Consider the following 20138-nt stretch of genomic DNA (forward strand, 5'->3'; position numbering starts at 1 on the left):
ATGAGAAAGTTGTCCGGCTGCGGGGACTGTGCGGGGGGATTTATACTAACGTTACTGTCTGTACTTACTGGTGGCACAGACGCTGTTTCTTCCTTTCCTACACTAAGATTACCCTTGCCTAACGATTGCGTCTGAAGCTGGGCTTGTAGCACAGCTATTTTCGCCGTAAGGCGATCGTTCTCCTGTATATTATGAGTACAGCGACTGCAATTAGAAGACATCATGTTAATGTTACTACTTAGCTTCGGCTGTTGAAGATGTTGATGAACCATGTCCAGATAAAGCGTCCGGAGTGAAAAAGTTGAATAAGGGAAAAAAGTTGCGATGGAAAAAAGGAAAATAACGTAAAGTTGGCAGCTAAAACGCACAGGAAAATGACTCTTCTGTCTCGGGATAAACGTCCGGGGTGAAAAAGTTTAACGAAAAAGATGAGTGAGGACAAAACTAAAAAGTTGGTAAATTTGTTGAACACAAAGATTGATTAAACGTTTATTAAAAGTAAAACGTGAATAGTTTGGCAGGTAGCCAAGTAGCAACAAACAGCACAGCAGTACGGAGACAATGCGGAAGCGAGACGGAAGTCACTGAAATAGTTTGTTAAATAATTCACGTAACACATAGTAAGTGCATTTTTCCTCAATAAAGCAAAGTCAGTGCTTGTAGGGAAAGGGGGAAGGGGATAAGATGGGATGTCTTATTTAAGGTGCTCTTTGAAGAGGTAGGGTTTCAGACGTTTTCAGAAGATGGACAGGGACTCTGCTGTCCTAGCATCAGGGGGAAGCTGGTTTCACCTTTGGGGTGCCAGGACAGAAAAGAGCTTTGACTGACCTGACCTCCTGTAGGGGTGGGACGGACAAGAGACCAGAGGTGGCAGAACGAAGTGCTCTGGGTGGGATGTAGGGTTTGAGCATAGCCTGAAGGTAGGGAGGGGCAGTTCCCTTTGCTGCTCCTTAGCCAAGCACCATGGTCTTGTAGTGGATGCAAGATTCTACTGGAAGCCAGTAGAGTGTACGGAGGAGCAGGGTGACAAGGGAGAACTTGGGAAGGTTGAACACCAGATGGATGAGTAGCAGTTTTTTTAATTAATATATATTTTTTATTTTAAGGATTTTCTTTTGCAATTTAGTACAAAACAAAAGTACACAAAAAAATAACAAAAAAACACAGCTGCCAGACATATGAAATGAAGTATTGCTTAAGCAGGACAAGAATAGAGCAACAATGACAGTTACAACAACAATAAGCGTTCCTAGTCAGTGTTCATGATCAGTCCGTCCAGACGGTCCAGAAACGGACCCCAAATCTTGAGAAATCTGCTGGAGGAGTTAGTCCTGAAAAAACAAATATTTTCCAAGTTAATGGTGTTAATCATTTCTGCTAGCCATGTACGGAAGCATGGGGGGGGGGTGGTGACTTCCATTCTGTGAGGATAATTTTTTTTGCAGCCACCATTCCAAACATCAGAGCCTGTTGATCCTCATAGGACGAGCTTAGAACCGACTCTGAGCAGCCAAAGAGAGCAAGTTCTGCATCAGGTTCAATGGCACTCTCATATACCTTTGAATTCCAATCAAAGATGTTCCTCCAAAAATGATTACGTAGGGGGCACAGACAAAAAGGATGAGTTAATGAACCCTCTGAGGCTTTACATGTGTCACACTGTGGAGAGACCTGGCGGTCAATTCTATATAATTTGGTTTTAGAGTAATGAAGTCTATGCATGACTTTGTATTGTATCAATTGATATCTGGCATTGATGGAACAGGAGTGAATTCTAGACAGGGCTTCTCCCCATAGATAATCTGAGATCTCAATATTTAACTCTTTACCGCAGGTCTCCTTGAGATGACTAGTAGAGGCCTCAAACTGTGAGATGAGGTGTTTTGAGTTGGGAGGGCGCTGTAGCAAATCATAAAACGAATGTTGTACAGGGAGAGTGTCAACATTTTGAATTTTCCCTTTGATATATACTGTATGACTTGTAAATAACATAAACAAATGTGAATGGGAGAGTTTGAATGTATTATTTAATTGGATGAATGATGTTAATTGCTTATCTATGTATATGTCTTCAATTGTTTTCCAGTCCCTTCTCCCTCCATTCAACAAACACCATATCAGACCCAGATGGAACAAAATAATGATTAAAGCATATCGGGGTGAATACAGAGGTATCAGGCACCTTATAAACATGCTTAATCTAGTTTAAAATTCAAAACAAAGTTGTTGCCTGTCAGTTTGTTTGGGCACTCTGCTTTGGAGAAAAGCAAGGCTGGAAGAGAGGAATTTGTTACAGACTTGACTTCCATATTTAGCCATAGGGGGGCAACCGTGTCCAACATATCAGGGAAACCCAGTTGCCAGTACGTTAATGCCCTGACATTTGCTGCCCAGTAATAATGCTTAAAGATGGGTAGGCCTAAGCCGCCACTTTCCTTGGGCTTTTGCAAGTGGGCTTTACAAATACGATGGTTTTTGTAACCCCAGACAAATGACAAGATTGTCGAGTCCAGTCTTAAAAAATGAAGAGGTAAGAAAAATTGGAAGATTCTGGCAAAGATAAAGGAACCTGGGAAGAGAAACCATTTGTATGGCATTAATGCGCCCCATCATAGAAAGAGGAAATATTCTCCAGCTCTCTATGTTTTGTTTTAGCTTTGCAACCAGCTCACTGTAGTTAAGCTTGAAGATGAGGTTTGGATTTCTTGGCATTTTTTGTCCCAGGTAAGTTAGGTGGTCATGCACCACTTTAAATGGTATCATCTCTAGCTCATTTTCTGTAATATTATCTGAGATACACATGAGATCACGTTTTTCCCAATTTATTGAATAGCCAGATAGTTTGCCAAATGAATTGATTAAGTCTAGTACGTTAGGGACAAAGGCTACTGGGTCCGAGAGGTATAGAAGCACATCATCTGCATATAATGAAATGCAGCTTTCTATGTTTCCTACTTTAACATCCTGGATATTAGGATGATCCCTTATTTGTATCGCCAGGAGTTCAAGGGCAACAGCGAAGAGCAGAGGACTGAGTGGGCAACCCTGCTAGACAGATCTATGTAGTTCAAAGGGACTGGATGGGGAGCTGTTGGTCAGAATAGAGGATGTTGGGCAGGCATAGAGCATTTTGACCCAGGCGATAAATGAGTCGCCAAATACAAACCTAGTGAGTGCTTCGAACATGTATGACCATTCTAATTGGTCAAACGCTTTTTGAACATCTAGCGATATAACAGCCACCTTGGAGCCTCTCCCATGATTTGCATATAGAATGTTACGCAGCCTGCGCACATTAGAAAAAGAGAACCTGCCGGGGATAAACCCTGTCTGATCCGGATGAATAATGGTTGTGACATATTTGTTCAATGTATTAGCATTTTAAAAATCAAAATTAAGCAATGCTTTCGGTCTATAATTTGCAGGATCTGTTACCTCTCTGCTTTTTTTAACAGAAGGCAAATATTGGCTTCATACAATGATTTCGGCAAAATATTATTTTCTGTTGAATCAGTGATCATCCTGAGTAAGAGGGGAACGAGAGCTTAACTGAATGTTTTATAAAATTAACAGCCGAAACCATCAGGGCCTGCAGCCTCGATTATCTCCTCTGTTGTGAAATTAGAGTTCAATTCTTTTTTGACGCAATCATCAAGTTTTGGCAGGCTGATGGAATCAAAGAAGGCTGATATATCAGAACTAGAAGCATCGGATCTGGAAGAATATAACTCTGAGTAAAATTCTTTGAAGCAGTTGTTTATCTCTTTAGGATCTGTCAGCAAGGTGCCTTCTTTAGACCATATTTTATGGATTGCTCTATTTGCCTGGGCACCTTTTAGTTGTCTAGCCAGCAACTTTTCCGGTTTGTCCCCTAGTTCAAATTGTTTTTGCCTCAGCTTTAATAGAAGGTTACTGACCTGAGAACCAAGAATAGAATTGTATTTTCAAAATATTGTTGTAGTCAACCTGAGAGAGTGAAGTTCTGTATGTGTCCTCCAAAGCTGGGAGTTTTTTTCTATGTCATCCAGTCACATGCGATTCCCATTTTTTATGGCAGACTCATATGAAATAATATGACCTCTCATAACCACTTTAAACGTTTCCCATAGTGTAGAATCAGATACCACTCCTGTGTCATTAGTCTTGAGGAACTCATTCAACTTGGCTGTCAGTGAATGCTTGGTCTGTGAGCAAAGAGAGGTAATTCTGTTTTGGTGAAAAAAGATTGAGGGACAACATAATTGGACTGTGGTCACTTATTAAGATGCTATGGTATTTCGAATTGAGCACATTGGGTATCAATTTGGAATCTATTAGGAAGTAGTCGATTCTAGAATAAGACTTGTGTCATGACTTCCTCCGAGGCTGCCTCCTCTCCTTGTTCGGGCAGGCTTCGGCGTTCGTCGTCACCGGCCTTCTAGCCACTGCCGCTCCTCATCTCATCATTCCATTTGTTTTGTCTTGTTTATTACACACACCTGGTTCATATCCCCTCATCAGTACCTGTATAAGTGTTCCCTCTGCCCCCTTGTCTTTGTGTGTGATTGTTTATTGTGGAGGAGAGAGAGAAGCTCGGTGGAGCTCCGTGTATTTTGTATCGCCGGGAATATTCCCTGTGTGCCTTGTATTTTCCAGTGCGCCTGTTTTGTGCACTGGAGTGTTTTTACGCATTACTGCATAACTCTGTGGTTCAGAATAAATCCTGTTATTCTGTGATTTACCCTCCTGCGCCTGACTCCTGACTCCTGAGAGTACAATAAGTAGTCTGTCTGTGGGATGTTGCAGTCTCCAGATGTCCACTACATACCTGGATTTGATTAGATTATTTAGAACCTGGACAGAGGTGATATTTGGTGGAGTATGTGTAGACAGTCTGTCAAGATGCGGATCAAGGTAACAATTAAAATCGCCTTTGATTATTAGATTAGTGGTACTAAGATCTGGCAGTAAATCAAAAACATTACAAAAAAATGTGGGTTGTCAATGTTTGGGCAATAAACGTTCAACAGGGTGACAGAGAAAGAGTTAATGTTCCCTGATACTATGATGTACCTACCGTGTAGGTCTATAGACATGGACAAGAGTTGAAAAGGGATGTTTTTACGAAAAAGAATAGCAACACCTCTTGCCTTTGAAGAGAAGGGTGATTGATAAACTTGAGAAATCCAGTTGGATCTCAGATGCCGCTGTACTGTGGCTTTTATGTGTGTTTCTTGCAGGGAAATTATGTTAGCACCAAGTGATTTCAAGTGCTTAAATACCATACCCCTTTTGCGCTTGTGCCCGAGACCATGCACATTCCACGAGACTAATGTGACACCTTTAACATCTGACTGATTCCCAAGATTGTTTCCTGACATTGATATCCAAGGGCATTTCAAATAAAACATCTTAAACATGAACGAATTAATACAAAACTTGTCTGGAAGCAGAAAACAAAAACAAAACACAGTAACAGACCCCAGAGAAACCCACTCTCCCCACTGATTCCCCACAGAAACCCACTCTCCCCACTGCTTCCCCAGAGAAACCCACCCTCCCCACTGCTTCCCCAGAGAAACCCACTCTCCCCACTGCTTCCCCAGAGAAACCCACCCTCCCCACTGCTTCCCCAGAGAAACCCACTCCCCACTGCTTCCCCAGAGAAACCCACCCTCCCCACTGCTTCCCCAGAGAAACCCACTCTCCCCACTGCTTCCCCAGAGAAACCCACCCTCCCCACTGCTTCCCCAGAGAAACCCACTCCCCACTGCTTCCCCAGAGAAACCCACCCTCCCCACTGCTTCCCCAGAGAAACCCACTCTCCCCACTGCTTCCCCAGAGAAACCCACCCTCCCCACTGCTTCCCCAGAGAAACCCACTCTCCCCACTGCTTCCCCAGAGAAAACCACCCTCCCCACTGCTTCCCCAGAGAAACCCACCCTCCCCACTGCTTCCCCAAATGAAGCACTGTTTTCCCCATCTTACGTAAATGAGGAGCGCCGGGCATGATGGCTAGAACAGACCCAATACTATGCTAGCAAGCTAACAACAGTCAGACTTAACTAACAGCCATATCCGCATTTGTTGGAAAACAAATGAATACGTTACCGTTTATGAATAAACATAAAATCCATTGTTTGCTCAGTCAATATCCCAGAAATGTGTGGCAAGTGATTACACTCTTTCAGGGGGTTTGCTGTAGTTTTGATACGTAGCTTTTCCTGAAAGTGATGAACCCTTGCAATTATGGTGCGCGGCTTGGCACCTGGTGAGAGCTTCACCTGTAGAGAGTGGTGTGCACTGTCAATGATGAGGGGCTTTGGGAAGTTGTCATCGCCCAGCAGCTTGGGAATGAGCTTGGACACGAACTCTGTGGGTTTCCCTTGTTCTTCGTCCTCCAAAATCCCCACAAGTTTGATGTTCAGCCTGCAACTCCTGCTATCTAAATGGAGAACCTTGGCTTGGAGCGCCTCATTCTTATTTTTAAGCTGTGCGCAGGTGGTTTCCAGGCCTCCGATCTGGGTGTCATGATCAGACAGGGCCTCATCAGCTGTGTCAATGCGGCCCTTCAGTTCGGCCAGTGCTGTCTTTAGAGACTCAAACTTTTTTTTTAGAGCCTGTCAAAACGATCTTTGATAGTTTTTATTACAGCCTCTTTCATTTATTGCCACATTGTCGTGGCAGAATCTTGTTGCTGGGTATCTGGAGAGTTGTCGTCATCAGTACTCAAAATGGCGCTAGCTGCTGCTTGTTGGGCCTGGGACTTTGTCAACTTTGCGTTAGCTGTTCTGTTGGTTTTCGTCGCCATATTACACTTTTTCGCTGCTAGTTAGTGCCTGGTGAATATACTACACAACGTGTATATTTTTGGGGTGGCAAACTTGGAAATAAAACGGTAAAAATTAAAGATTTCAAAATTAGCGGCAAGGAGATCTGAAGGAACGCTTCTACTCCTTATGCATGCGCACTAGCTCCCCTCAAGTTGTAGGGGTTTGATGGCACAAGAGGGGAGCCCTGCCAACAGAGAGTTGCTGTAGTCCAGACGGGATATGATGAGTGCCTGGATTAGGACCTGCACTGCTTCCTATGTGAGAAAGGTCATACTTTACGGATGTTGTAGAGAAGGAACCTGCAGGAGCGAATCACTGGTTTGATGTTTTCAGAGAATGACAGGGTGTTTTCCAGGGTCACACCAATGCTCTTTGGGAGGGAGACACCATGGAGTTGTCCACCGTTATTGAGAGGTCTTGGAGTTGGGAGGCCTTCCCCGGGAGGAAGAGCAGCTCCATCTTGTTGTGGTTGAGCTTGAGGTAGTGGGCCGACATCCAAGCTGAGGTATCTGCTAGGTACACAGAGATGTGTATCGCCAGCTGGGTATCAGAAGCGGGAATGAGAAAAGTAGTTGAGTGTCATCAGCACAGCAATGATAGTAGAGACCATGAGAGGATATGACAGAGCTGAGTGACTTGGGTTATAGAGAAAAGAGGGCCTAGAACAGAGCTATAAGGGACACCAGTATTGAAAGCACGTGGTGCAGACACAGTTTTAATGTGAAGATTGCGCTGAAGCAAAGTAACATGTCTAATCAAATCAAATTATAGACATTATGGACAGTATGTGATGTGGATTTTTACATTGATATGGATATTTTAGATTGGTACATCGTACATCTCTGTTGCAAGGCAAGAACTTAATTAGTTCCTCTCACTGGGTTTGTGTGTGTGTAAAATGGGCATCTGACCTGGCATCGGGTCAAATTCTACCGTTGTCTTATCTTATCAGTGACTGAAACCAGACTGTGACCCTGTGGCTCTCCTTAGGCATATCCCTGGAACAAGCCAGGGTTGAACAGAGTTCAGGCTAAACCCTTTGTCTCTCTTTGGCGTGTTCCTGATTAATTACAGCATGACACAGTGGGAGAGAGGGGTTGGGCTTGGGTATGTTTGAGAGATTGATTGTGGACCTGCCATGTCCAAAATCAATCTCCAGGTCAAGCCAGGGTGAGCCGGGGTTGAACAGAGTTCAAACTGAACATTATTATTTTTGCATGACAAAGCTTGGTTGGTCACACCACCATTGTTTCCAAACTGAATACATAGAAGGAGGAGAAGTCAGATTTCGCCACTATCATAAACTAAGGAAGTGGGCGAAGCGGTCAAGAGGTGCAAACTGGAGACAGTGGTTGTGGAACCAAAGAGGGAGGGTTTAATTTAAAATGTATGTAAAATTACTATATAAACTGAGAGCTGCGAGGTGGAAAATCAGATGCTCTGCAGACCACCTCGGCTATATTGATTGTAATAAAGTCTATCTTAATTCTACAAAAACTCTGGAAATACTTTTGTTCTTTGATCAGTATACAGACGAATTTGCCACAACATATGTGGATAGAATAGTGTTCCATTATTAAAGTGACCAGTGTTCCATGTCTATAAGGCACCAGCCTCTAAGGTGCAGGGTTGAGTAACCGGGTGGTAGCCGACTAGTGAAAGTGACTAAGTTCAAGTTTGACCCCGCACCACATTTCTTCAGGGTTTCTGCAGTCTTTGCATGCAGCCATACTACTTTGTATCCAATGTAGCACTGCACCAATATTGTTTGTTGTGCTGCGTGTGGTTGATGTCAATTTATTTCTTTAGCAAACTGTTGATACAGTCCCAAAATGTTTTGCATGTCAGCAGTCAAGTTGGAAGATATAGGATTTGAACGCCAAAACATGTCGGAGGATCATCCGAACACCTGGCATGGTAAACATGGACAACCAAGCGCAAAAAGAAAACAACGGGAATCCTCGACAGACACAGATGTTCTATGCCTTTCAGATTATCTATAGGCCTTTCACCATTCGGTAGAGCAAGCGTAGAAACCAAACTGCTAACATCAATAAATGACAAATTAGCCGTACTTGACTTACTCTGTAAAGATGTAAGGAGATGAAGGTGAGCCTCGAGATGAGTGACGAGAAAGCCGGAACTCTGGAGAAACAAACTAACCAGCTAAAAGGTACTATTTCAACTAACTAAACGTATTCCAAAGGTTGAAAGTTTGAATCCAACGATGGAAAGTAGTTATTTATATTTTTGTTTGAACCCTATTCTAAACCTTAACCCTTACTTTAACCATTCGGAGTAAATGCCTAACCTTAAGAATTTGGAGTTAATAACTGAACATAACCTTTAAGATTTTGGAACAACTTCGAAATTTGATGTTTGAGAAACATCTAATTCTGACGTGAGACTGTGAGAGTGTTTGTAATGGAGAGGCAATTGACAGGTTTCTCTCTGAAAGAGTTTACATAAATTATAGTCCGCCTCAAGATGTCACATAATTTTCAAAAAACACAAACAAACAAATAAACATTGTTTACAAACATGATGTAAAGTATACTTTAATGAAAATGTTGAAGATGTCGAATGTAAACGTACAAAAAAAATTAAGATAAGGATCCATCACTGTCGATGCAGTTTATAAGATATTCTTCTGGAAAAGTAAACAGTGCACAATATTAAGTTACAAAATAATTTGAGTGCGCCGCAACATTTCTACTTTATTTAATCGTGCCATCTAAAAATACATATTTAATTTAAAATAGTGTCGTGTTTCATCATAAAGTGCTTTCATAATCAAAAGTTTTGAACAGTGCAGGAGAATCAGCTATAGAATAGAACACAACTTAATTTTTCATCCAGGGATGGACATTTTACATAAAAACAACATTCATAAAAAAACAGAAAATCATCATCACCATAAGACATCATATACAAAGAACTGTACACATTTAAAGGGAGCCTGACATAAAAACTGTCTTGCCTTACCTCTAACCATATTGCACCTGCCCATATTAAGAACACAACCATCACATGTTGTTCAAGAGACCAACAGCCCAGGGGATGAAGACGTTTTTAGAAATGTACTTGTTGGCCTTTGGCACCCTAAAGCACCGGCCAGAGGGGAGATGTTGAAACTGAGGATGGAGAGGGTGAGAGAGGGATCATCTGGCACAGCCAGCCCCTTCCTCTTGACAGTATTGAGGAACAGGTCCTCAAACTGTCTCCGACGTTGGTTTCCTTACTAGAATGCCATGTTGAAGGTAAGCATGTTCTCCACCAGGCCAGAGTAAGTAAATTCTTAAAATAAACAGAATTAAATGAATTGCAGAAAAAACTACTTGATAAAATAATACCTTCAAGTAGTAGCCACCTCTTGCTCTGGGGTTTCTATCCAAGATCTTGGTCAATGATTGTGATAGGATGGCCATCACACCAGGTTGAACCTTTTATTCGAAGGCATTGATGCACAAGTAAAATAAGGCTTGAATTCAACCAAATGCAGATAAAGAAAATTACGCTGCGCATTGAGTCAGCAGGTTTTCACTGTAGCACAAGGGGGAAAATTAACCACGTAAACACTTGGTTTAGTTGTTCATCTCCCTGACATACACTACATATACAAAAGCATGTGGACACCCCTTCAGAGGCGTGGATTCGGCTATTTCAGCCATGCAATCTCCATAAAAAAACACTGGAATTAGAATGGCCTTACTGAAGAGCTCTGTGACTTTCAACATGGTGCCGTCATAGGATGCCACCTTTCCAACAAGTCAGTTTGTCAAATTTCTGCCCTGCTAAAGCTGCCTCGGTCAACTGTAAGTGCTGTTATTGTGAAGTGGACATTTCTAGGAGCAACAACGGCTCAGCCACGAAGTCGTAGGCCACACAAGCTCACAGAACGGGACCACTGCGTGCTGAAGCGCGTAGCCCGTAAAAATCATATATCCTCAGTTGCAACACTCACTACCGAGTTCCAAACGGACTGTGGAAGCAACGTCAGCACAAGAACTGTTCGTTGGGAGCTTCATGAAATGGGTTTCCATGACCGAGCAGCTGCACACAAGCCTAAGATCACGATGCGCAATGCCAAGCGTCGGCTGGAGTGGTGTAAAGCTCGCCGGACTCTGGAGAAGTGGAAACACGTTCTCTGGAGTAATGAATCACGCTTCAACTTCTGTCAGTCCGATGGACGAATCTGGGTTTGGCGGATGTCAGGAGAACGCTAACTGCCCCAATGCACAGTACCAACTGTAAAGTTTGGTGGAGCAGGAATAATGGTTTGGGGCTGTTTTTCATGGTTCGGACTAGGCCCCTTAGTTCCAGTGAAGGGAAATCTTAACGCTACAGCATACAATGACATTCTAGATGATTCTGTGCTTCCAACTTTGCGGCAATAGTTTGGAGAAGGCCCTTTCCTGTATCAGCATGACAATGCCCCCGTGCACAAAGCGAGGTCCATACAGAAATGGTTTGTCGAGATCGGTGTGGAAGAACTTGACTGGGACTGCACAGAGCCCTAACCTCAACCCCATCGAACAGCTTTGGGATGAATTGGAACGCAAGAGAGAATATAGTAGACGGCTGCTGTCGAAAAGTGATTGTGTTCTTTGGTTGTCCTCTCGTTGACCTCTTAATGACATCCTCTCTGGATGTTCTCAGAATATTTAGTGTGTCATTTTGTAACTTGACAGTGCATCTGTTTCTTTGAAGTAAAACACATGTTTGAGGTAAAAAGTAATGGCCTGGTGATTGACGTGATGTGTAGTGACTTTATTGAACTTAAAGAAATGTGTTTGAAGTAAAAAGTATTTTGAGTATGAACTTTTGAACAGTTTAAACAGTTGGGAAGTTTTGTAGTGAACTTGTGGAACTGCTGTGTAGTGAGCTTGTGACTCTTTGTAGAATGGACAGGAAAAAGTCATTTCCAGGTAGGTCTGCCTGAGTATAAGTAAGTCGTAGGCTTTTCCTGTGAACACTGCAAGCGAGAAGAAACCTCAAGAGAGATAAACCACAGAACACTTGTGAGGGTTACAAGCAGACAAGGGCCATGCTCATTCAATTTTTTTCTAAGAAAGGAATTAAAAACACTTTCCAAAAAAAGAAATATAAACATGTATTGGGTAGTAATGTGTAGTATTGTGTAATAATAACATGTATGATCTATATAAAGGTTTAGTAATAAACAACAGTGTCATAGTTTAATATTTAATATTGCATAGTAAACTTTAATCATTGTAATATGTATGTTTAAATGGCTGTACTAAAGGTTTGAAAGAAAATGCAATTCACCTTCAATTAAATACATCTCTTCCTCTGTCTTTCCCGTTGGGTGTGTGTGTGGGGGGCCTGGTTGCATGGAGTGGTGTCAGGTTACAAGCTGTGGGGGTTACAAGCAGACGATGGCCATGCTTAAGGCATTCTTTTCTAAGAAAAATAAATTTCAAAGTAGTAGCCAATCTGGGAAATACCATAAAATTAACATCACACACAAGCTTCATTAGAGCAAATAGGACAATTATCACGCTGACAAAGAGCACAGTGATAGGGGTCAGCATGATGAAAATGTCCATCTCGTTTAGAACCCTTCCTACACTGGTGACAGAGACCCCTCTTTGGGCACTTTATACACACAGTGTAGAACATGAGCTCCACAGCTGGGTCCTTATGCTCAGGATTGGGGTCCTCATCATCAGAGATGTAGTCAGGAATAGGGAATAGGTTGGGGGAAATCATTCAGTTTCCAAATCATAATTATCCCTCTCGTTGTCCTAGGGTCAAAATGACCCGCCACTGTGTTGAACCAACTTTATTTAATTTTTATATTTTTTGGATCATTTGTGAGAAGGAGGCAGTGAGACTTTAAAGAAAGTATCACTGCCTCCTTCTCACAAATGATCCAAAAAATATAAAAATTAAATAAAGTTGGTTCAACACAGTGGCGGGTCATTTTGACCCTAGGACAACGGGAGGGTTAAAACCCAATTAATTATCCAACCCAAATTTAGAATGACATTGCTCAGTGATTCACGTTGGTTCTATCACTCAAAGTTGAAACCCTCAATTTAGCACACATTGCCACTAGCAGAATGTACAGTTGAAGTCGGAAGTTTACATACACTTAGGTTGGAGTCATTAAAACTCATTTTTCAACCACTCCACAAATTTCTTGTTAACAAACTGTAGTTTTGGCAAGTCGATTAGGAAATCTACTTTGTGCATGACACAAGTAATTTTTCCAACAATTGTTCACAATTCCAGCTGTTCAGAAGTTTACATACACTAAGTTGACTGTGCCTTTAAACAGCTTGGAAAATTCCAGAAAATGATGTCATGGCTTTAGAAGCTTCTGATAGGCTAATTGACATAATTTGAGTCAATTGGAGGTGTACCTGTGGATGTATTTCAAGGCCTACCTTCAAACTCAGTGCCTATTTTCTTGACATCATGGGAAAATCAAAAGAATTCAGCCAAGACCTCAGAAAAAAAATTGTAGACCTCCACGAGTCTGGTCCAGTCTGGTTCATCCTTTGGAGCAATTTCCAAACGCCTGAAGGAACCACGTTCATCTGTACAAACAATAGTACACAAGTATATACACCATGGAACCACGCAGCCGTCATACCTCTCAGGAAGGAGACGCGTTTTGTCTCCTAGAGATTAACATATTTTGGTGTGAAAAGTGCAAATCAATCCCAGAACAACAGCAAAGGACCTTGTGAAGATGCTGGAGGAAAAAAGTATCTATATCCACAGTAAAACGAGTCCTATATCGACATAATCTGAAAGGCCGCTCAGCAAGGAAGAAGCCACTGCTCCAAAACCTCCATAAAATAGCCAGACTACGGTTTGCAACTGCACTTGGGGACAAAGATCGTACTTTTTGGAGAAATGTCCTCTGGTCTGATGAAACAAAAATAGAACTGTTTGGCCATAATGACCATCGTTATGTTTGGAGGAAAAGGGGGCTAGCTTGCAAGCCGAAGAACACCATCCCAACCGTGAAGCACGGGGGTGGCAGCATCATGCTGTGGGGGTGCTTTGCTGCAGGAGGGACTGGTGCACTTCACAAAACAGATGGCATCATGAGGAAGGAAAATTATGTGGATATATTGAAGCAACATCTCAAGACATCAGTCAGGAAGTTAAAGCTTAGTCGCAAAAGGGTCTTCCAAATGGACAATGACCCCAAGCATACTTCCAAAGTTGTGGCAAAATGGCTTAAGGACAACAAAGTCAAGGTATTGGAGTGGCCATCACAAAGCCCTGACCTCAATCCTATAGAAAATGTGTGGGCAGAACTGAAAAAGTGTGTGCGAGCAAGGAGGCCTACAAACCTGACTCATTTACACAAGCTCTGTCAGGAGGAATGGGCCAGAATTCACCCAACTTATTGTGGGAAGCTTGTGGAAGGCTACCCGAAATGTTTGACCCAAGTTAAACAATTTAAAGGCAATGCTACCAAACACTAATTCAGTTATAGCTGCAAAGTTGGGGACAAACCGTATGTAGTATCCTGCCAGTCCCAGGAAGGACTTGACCTGTGTCTTGGTGCGTGGAACGGGCCAGTCACGTACCGGGTGGACCTTTCTCTCCTGGGTCTTGACGTTCCCCCGTCCGATCAAATACCCAGGTACTCCACCTCCTGCGAACGCTAGCTTGTATTTCTTGGGGTTCACTGTCAATCCGGCTTGCCTGAGCGCGCCACCACTGCCTGGAGGCGTTGTCTGGTGCTCTTCCCAACCTTGGCTGTGGATGATGATATGATCTAAATAGACCACTGCGTACTGTTGGTGGGGTCAGAGGTCTCGGTCCATCAGGCACTGGAACGTGGGCGGGGCTCCGTGGAGACCGAATGGGAGCACCCGGTACTGATATATGCCGTCCGGTGTCGAAAACACCGCCTTCTCCTGGGAGGAAGCTGCCAATGGTGCCTGCCAATATTCTTGGGCCGGTCGAGGGTTCTGATGTAGCGGGCCTTTCCCAATCGGTCAATGAGCTCGTCCACCCTTGGCATGGGGTAGGCGTCAAACAAGATGATGTCGTTCACACCTCGGAAGTCATTACAGAAGCGCAGGCTACCGTCCAGTTTGGGCACCAACATGATGGGGCTGCACCTTGCGCTGTGGGACTCTTCAATGACCTCCATCCTCAGCATAGCCTCCACTTCCTGCTTCACGGCCTTCCTTCTGGCCTCGGGGATCCGTATTGCCTCTTTAATACCGTTTCCCCGGGCCGGGTGTGGACGTGGTGTTCAATGAGGGACGTGCGGCCCAGCTTCTCAGAGAACACCGCCGTGTTCTGATCGACGAGCTCCCGGAGCGTTTGCTTCTGTTCCGGGTTGAGGTCCTCATTGCTCGGGACCACCACTGGTACTGTTGGCGTCCTGAGTCCCGACCATACCATGGCCAAGGCTGTCCTCTTGTGCCACCTCTTCAATAGGTTCACGTGGTAAATTTGTTGGGGTTTCCGTCTCCCCGGCTGCCCTACGCGGTAATTGACGGGTCCCAGTTTCTATATCACCTCGTACGGCCCGTGCCATGTTTTCAAGGAACTTACTTTCTGCCGTGGGGATTAAGACCAGCACCTTCTTTCCCACCTGGAATTCTCGGGGCTGGGTTCCCCAATTGTAGACCTGGGCTTGGGCATGTTGGGCCTTCTCCATAGGTTCCTTTACCACTGGCCATATGGCTGTCATCCGCTCCCTCATTGTCTCCACGTGTTCTACCACGCTGCGTAAGGGGGTCGGCTGGGCATCCCACACCTCCTTGGCGAGGCCCAGTAGGCTGCGTGGCCTCCTCCCGTAGAGGAGTTCGAAAGGGGAAAACCTGGTTGATGACTGGGGCACTTCTCGGACCGAGAACATTAGGTGTGGTAGTAGCTGGTCCCGGTTCATCCCGTCCTACTCAATGACCTTCCACAGCAATTGTTTGAGAGTTTTATTGAAACGCTCGATGAGCCCATCCGTCTGCGGGTGAAAGACGAATGTCCTGATCTGCTTGATCTGCAGGAGAGGACACAAATCTTTCATTAGGCGGGACATGAACTCAGTACCTTGGTCGGTCAGGATCTCGTTCAGGATGCCCACCTGGCTAAAGAGGTGGAACAGCTCCCAGATGATTCCCTTGGAGACCCCCTCCCATAGGTGAATGGCCTCGGGATACCAGGTGGCATAATCTACTATTACCAGGATGTGCCGGTGTCCTCGTGCCGTTTTTACCAGGGGTCCCACTATGTCCATGGCGATGCATTCAAAGGGCACCACGATGATCGGTAGAGGGACCAGCGGGTTTTGGAAGTGTCCTTTTGGGGCAGTGATTTGACACTCCGGGCAGCTGTGATAATAGTCTTCCACGGCCCTCCTCATCCCGGGCGGTGATCCGTTCCTGGAGGGTTTGTCAACCGCTTGCTTCCGGGCTGCACAGGCAATGATGGTCGTCCTCGCTCTTGTCTCCCGCTGGCTCATACCTTTTTCCTCAGGTCATGCCTCCACAGTGCAGCGAACAGCGGACAATCTCATCCCACAAGGAGGGGTAATGGCAACTCCGGTACGGCACTCACCATCATCTGGCAGCTCCCTTGTGGTGTCACGATGTTGGCCTGTACGGCCGGATAACGCTTAGTGTCACCGTGGACACAGGAAATTGACATCTCCAGACCACATTCGGTCCCCTGGGCCAGCAGGCTCGTGGCTACGAGCGTAACCACACTCCCGGAATCCAATAGAGCTTCAATGTCGTGTCCGTTGACATTCACCGAGACCATGGGTGCCGGTGGTTCGTTGTACGCCCAACAGTAGGTGACGTAGTTCACTGCATGGCCCACCTCTGGGGCTCGCTGATGGCATCGACTCCTCTCGAACTGGGCCATTCCATGCAAGGTGCCCCCGGGCGCCACACTCAAAGCACCTCCTTTGGTCTCCATCTACCTGGGTTAACGACAGCAGGTCAGATCTCCCCAGCCATCTCTCCGCGGGTCTGCGGCCCTTTGGCCCCACTGACTGTCGGTTTGGTGTATCCGGCTGTGGGGGTGTCCTTCTGTCCCCTCGGACAGGTCCATGACTCAACCCGTCTCCCCATAAGCAGGGCCTCGGTGTTCTGATGCGTCTCCACTGCTCCCAGGAGGTCCTCCAAGGTCTGGGGCGTGTGTAGACTTGCTGCCCTCTTCATGTCGTGGGGTAGCGCTAGCAAGAAGCGATCCATGACCACTTTGTCTATGATGGAGAGGGTGGATAAGTCGGTTAGGAGCCATGCTCTGGTGATGCGCAGTAGGTCGCTCATCTGTGCTCAGGGGCCAGTTGGGCCCAAAGATATCTCTGTTTGGTAAAAGACCAAGTCCATATTATGGCAAGAACAGCTCAAATAAACAAAGAGAAATGATAGTCCATCATTACTTTACGAGATGAAGATCAGTCAATACAGAACATTTCAACAACTTTGAACGTGCAGTCGCAAAAACCATCAAGCGCTATAATGAAACTGGCTCTCATGAGGACCGCCACAGGAATGGAAGACCCAGAGTTACCTGTGCTGCAGAGGATAAGTTCATTAGAGTTACCAGCCTCAGAAATTGCAACCCAAATAAATGCTTAACAGAGTCCAAGTAACAGACACATCTCAACATCAACTGTTCAGAGGGGACTGTGTGAATCAGGCCTTCATTGTCGATTTGCTGCAAAGAAACCACAAAAGGACACCAATAAGAAGAAGAGACCTGCTTGGGCCAAGAAACACGAGCAATGGACATTAGACTGGTGAAAATGTGTCCTTTGGTCTGGAGTCCAAATTGGAGATTTTTGGTTCATCTCCACATGTGTAGTTCCTACCGTAAAGCATGGAGGAGGAGGTGTTATGGTGTAGGGGTGCTTTGCTGGTGACGCTGTCTGTGATTTATTTAGAATTCAAGGCACACTTAACCAGCATGGCTACCACAGCATTCTGCAGCAATACGCCATCCCATCTGGTTTGGGCTTAGTGGGACTATCATTTGTTTATCAACAGGACAATGACCCAACACACCTCCAGGCTGTGTAAGGGCTATTTTACCAAGAAGGAGAGTGATGGAGTGCTGCACCAGCTGACCTGGCCTCCACAACCCCTTGACCTCAACCCAATTGAGATGGTTTGGGTCGGACGGCAGATTGAAGGAAAAGCAGCCAACAAGTGCTCAGCATATGTGGGAACTCCTTCAAGACTGTTGGAAAAGCATTCCAGTTGAAGCTGGTTGAGAGAATGCCAAGAGTGTGCAAAGCTGTCATCAAGGCAAAGGGTGGCTATTTGAAGAATCTCAAATACAAAATATATTTTGATTTGTTTAACACTTTTTGGTTACTACATGATTCCATATGTGTTATTTCATAGTTTTGATATATATATATATATATATATATATATATATATATATATACAGTGGGGAAAAAAAGTATTTAGTCAGCCACCAATTGTGCATGTTCTCCCACTTAAAAAGATGAGAGAGGCCTGTAATTTTCATCATAGGTACACGTCAACTATGACAGACAAATTGAGAAAAAAATATCCAGAAAATCACATTGTAGGATTTTTTATGAATTTATTTGCAAATTATGGTGGAAAATAAGTATTTGGTCACCTACAAACAAGCAAGATTTCTGGCTCACACAGACCTTTAACTTCTTCTTTAAGAGGCTCCTCTGTCCTCCACTCGTTACCTGTATTAATGGCACCTGTTTGAACTTGTTATCAGTATAAAAGACACCTGTCCACAACCTCAAACAGTCACACTCCAAACTCCACTATGGCCAAGACCAAAGAGCTGTCAAAGGACACCAGAAACAAAATTGTAGACCTGCACCAGGCTGGGAAGACTGAATCTGCAATATGTACGCAGCTTGGTTTGAAGAAATCAACTGTGGGAGCAATTATTAGGAAATGGAAGACATACAAGACCACTGATAATCTCCCTCGATTTGGGGCTCCACGCAAGATCTCACCCCGTGGGGTCAAAATGATCACAAAAACGGTGAGCAAAAATCCCAGAACCACACGGGGGGACCTAGTGAATGACCTGCAGAGAGCTGGGACCAAAGTAACAAAGCCTACCATCAGTAACACACTACGCCGCCAGGGACTCAAATCCTGCAGTGCCAGACGTGTCCCCCTGCTTAAGCCAGTACATGTCCAGGCCCGTCTGAAGTTTGCTAGAGTGCATTTGGATGATCCAGAAGAGGATTGGGAGAATGTCATATGGTCAGATGAAACCAAAATATAACTTTTTGGTAAAAACTCAACTCGTCGTGTTTGGAGGACAAAGAATGCTGAGTTGCATCCAAAGAACACCATACCTACTGTGAAGCATGGGGGTGGAAACATCATGCTTTGGGGCTGTTTTTCTGCAAAGGGACCAGGACGACTGATCCGTGTAAAGGAAAGAATGAATCGGGCCATGTATCGTGAGATTTTGAGTGAAAACCTCCTTCCATCAGCAAGGGCATTGAAGATGAAACGTGGCTGGGTCTTTCAGCATGACAATGATCCCAAACACACCGCCCGGGCAATGAAGGAGTGGCTTCGTAAGAAGCATTTCAAGGTCCTGGAGTGGCCTAGCCAGTCTCCAGATCTCAACCCCATAGAAAATCTTTGGAGGGAGTTGAAAGTCCATGTTGCCCAGCGACAGCCCCAAAACATCACTGCTCTAGAGGAGATCTGCATGGAGGAATGGGCCAAAATACCAGCAACAGTGTGTGAAAACCTTGTGAAGACTTACAGAAAATGTTTGACCTGTGTCATTGCCAACAAAGGGTATATAACAAAGTATTGAGAAACTTTTGTTATTGACCAAATACTTATTTTCCACCATAATTTGCAAATAAATTCATTAAAAATCCTACAATGTGATTTTCTGGATTTTTTTTCCTCATTTTGTCTGTCATAGTTGACATGTACCTATGATGAAAATTACAGGCCTCTCGCATCGTTTTAAGTGGGAGAACTTGCACAATTGTGGCTGACTAAATACTTTTTTTCCCCACTGTATATATATATATATATATATATATATATATATATATATATATATATACAGTATCTCACAAAAGTGAGTACACCCCTCACATTTTTGTAAATATTTGAGTATATCTTTTCATGTGACAACACTGAAGAAATTACACTTTGCTACAATATAAAGTAGTGAGTGTACAGCTTGTATAACAGTGTAAATTTGCTGTTCCCTCAAAATAACTCAACACACAGCCATTAATGTCTAAACCGCTGGCAACGAAAGTGAGTACACCCCTAAGTGAAAATGTCCAATTTGGGCCAAAGTGTCAATATTTTGTGTGGCCACCATCATTTT

General features: G+C 44.2%; 1 pseudogene; it reads right to left on the bottom strand.

Moving 5' to 3' along the window:
• Positions 1-694: 694 nt before the first annotated feature.
• On the bottom strand, positions 695-14967 carry LOC123482747 (annotated as a pseudogene).
• Positions 14968-20138: the final 5171 nt, after the last annotated feature.

The sequence above is a fragment of the Coregonus clupeaformis genome, chromosome 37 (assembly GCF_020615455.1).
Source record: "Coregonus clupeaformis isolate EN_2021a chromosome 37, ASM2061545v1, whole genome shotgun sequence".
Taxonomy (NCBI): Eukaryota; Metazoa; Chordata; class Actinopteri; order Salmoniformes; family Salmonidae; genus Coregonus; species Coregonus clupeaformis.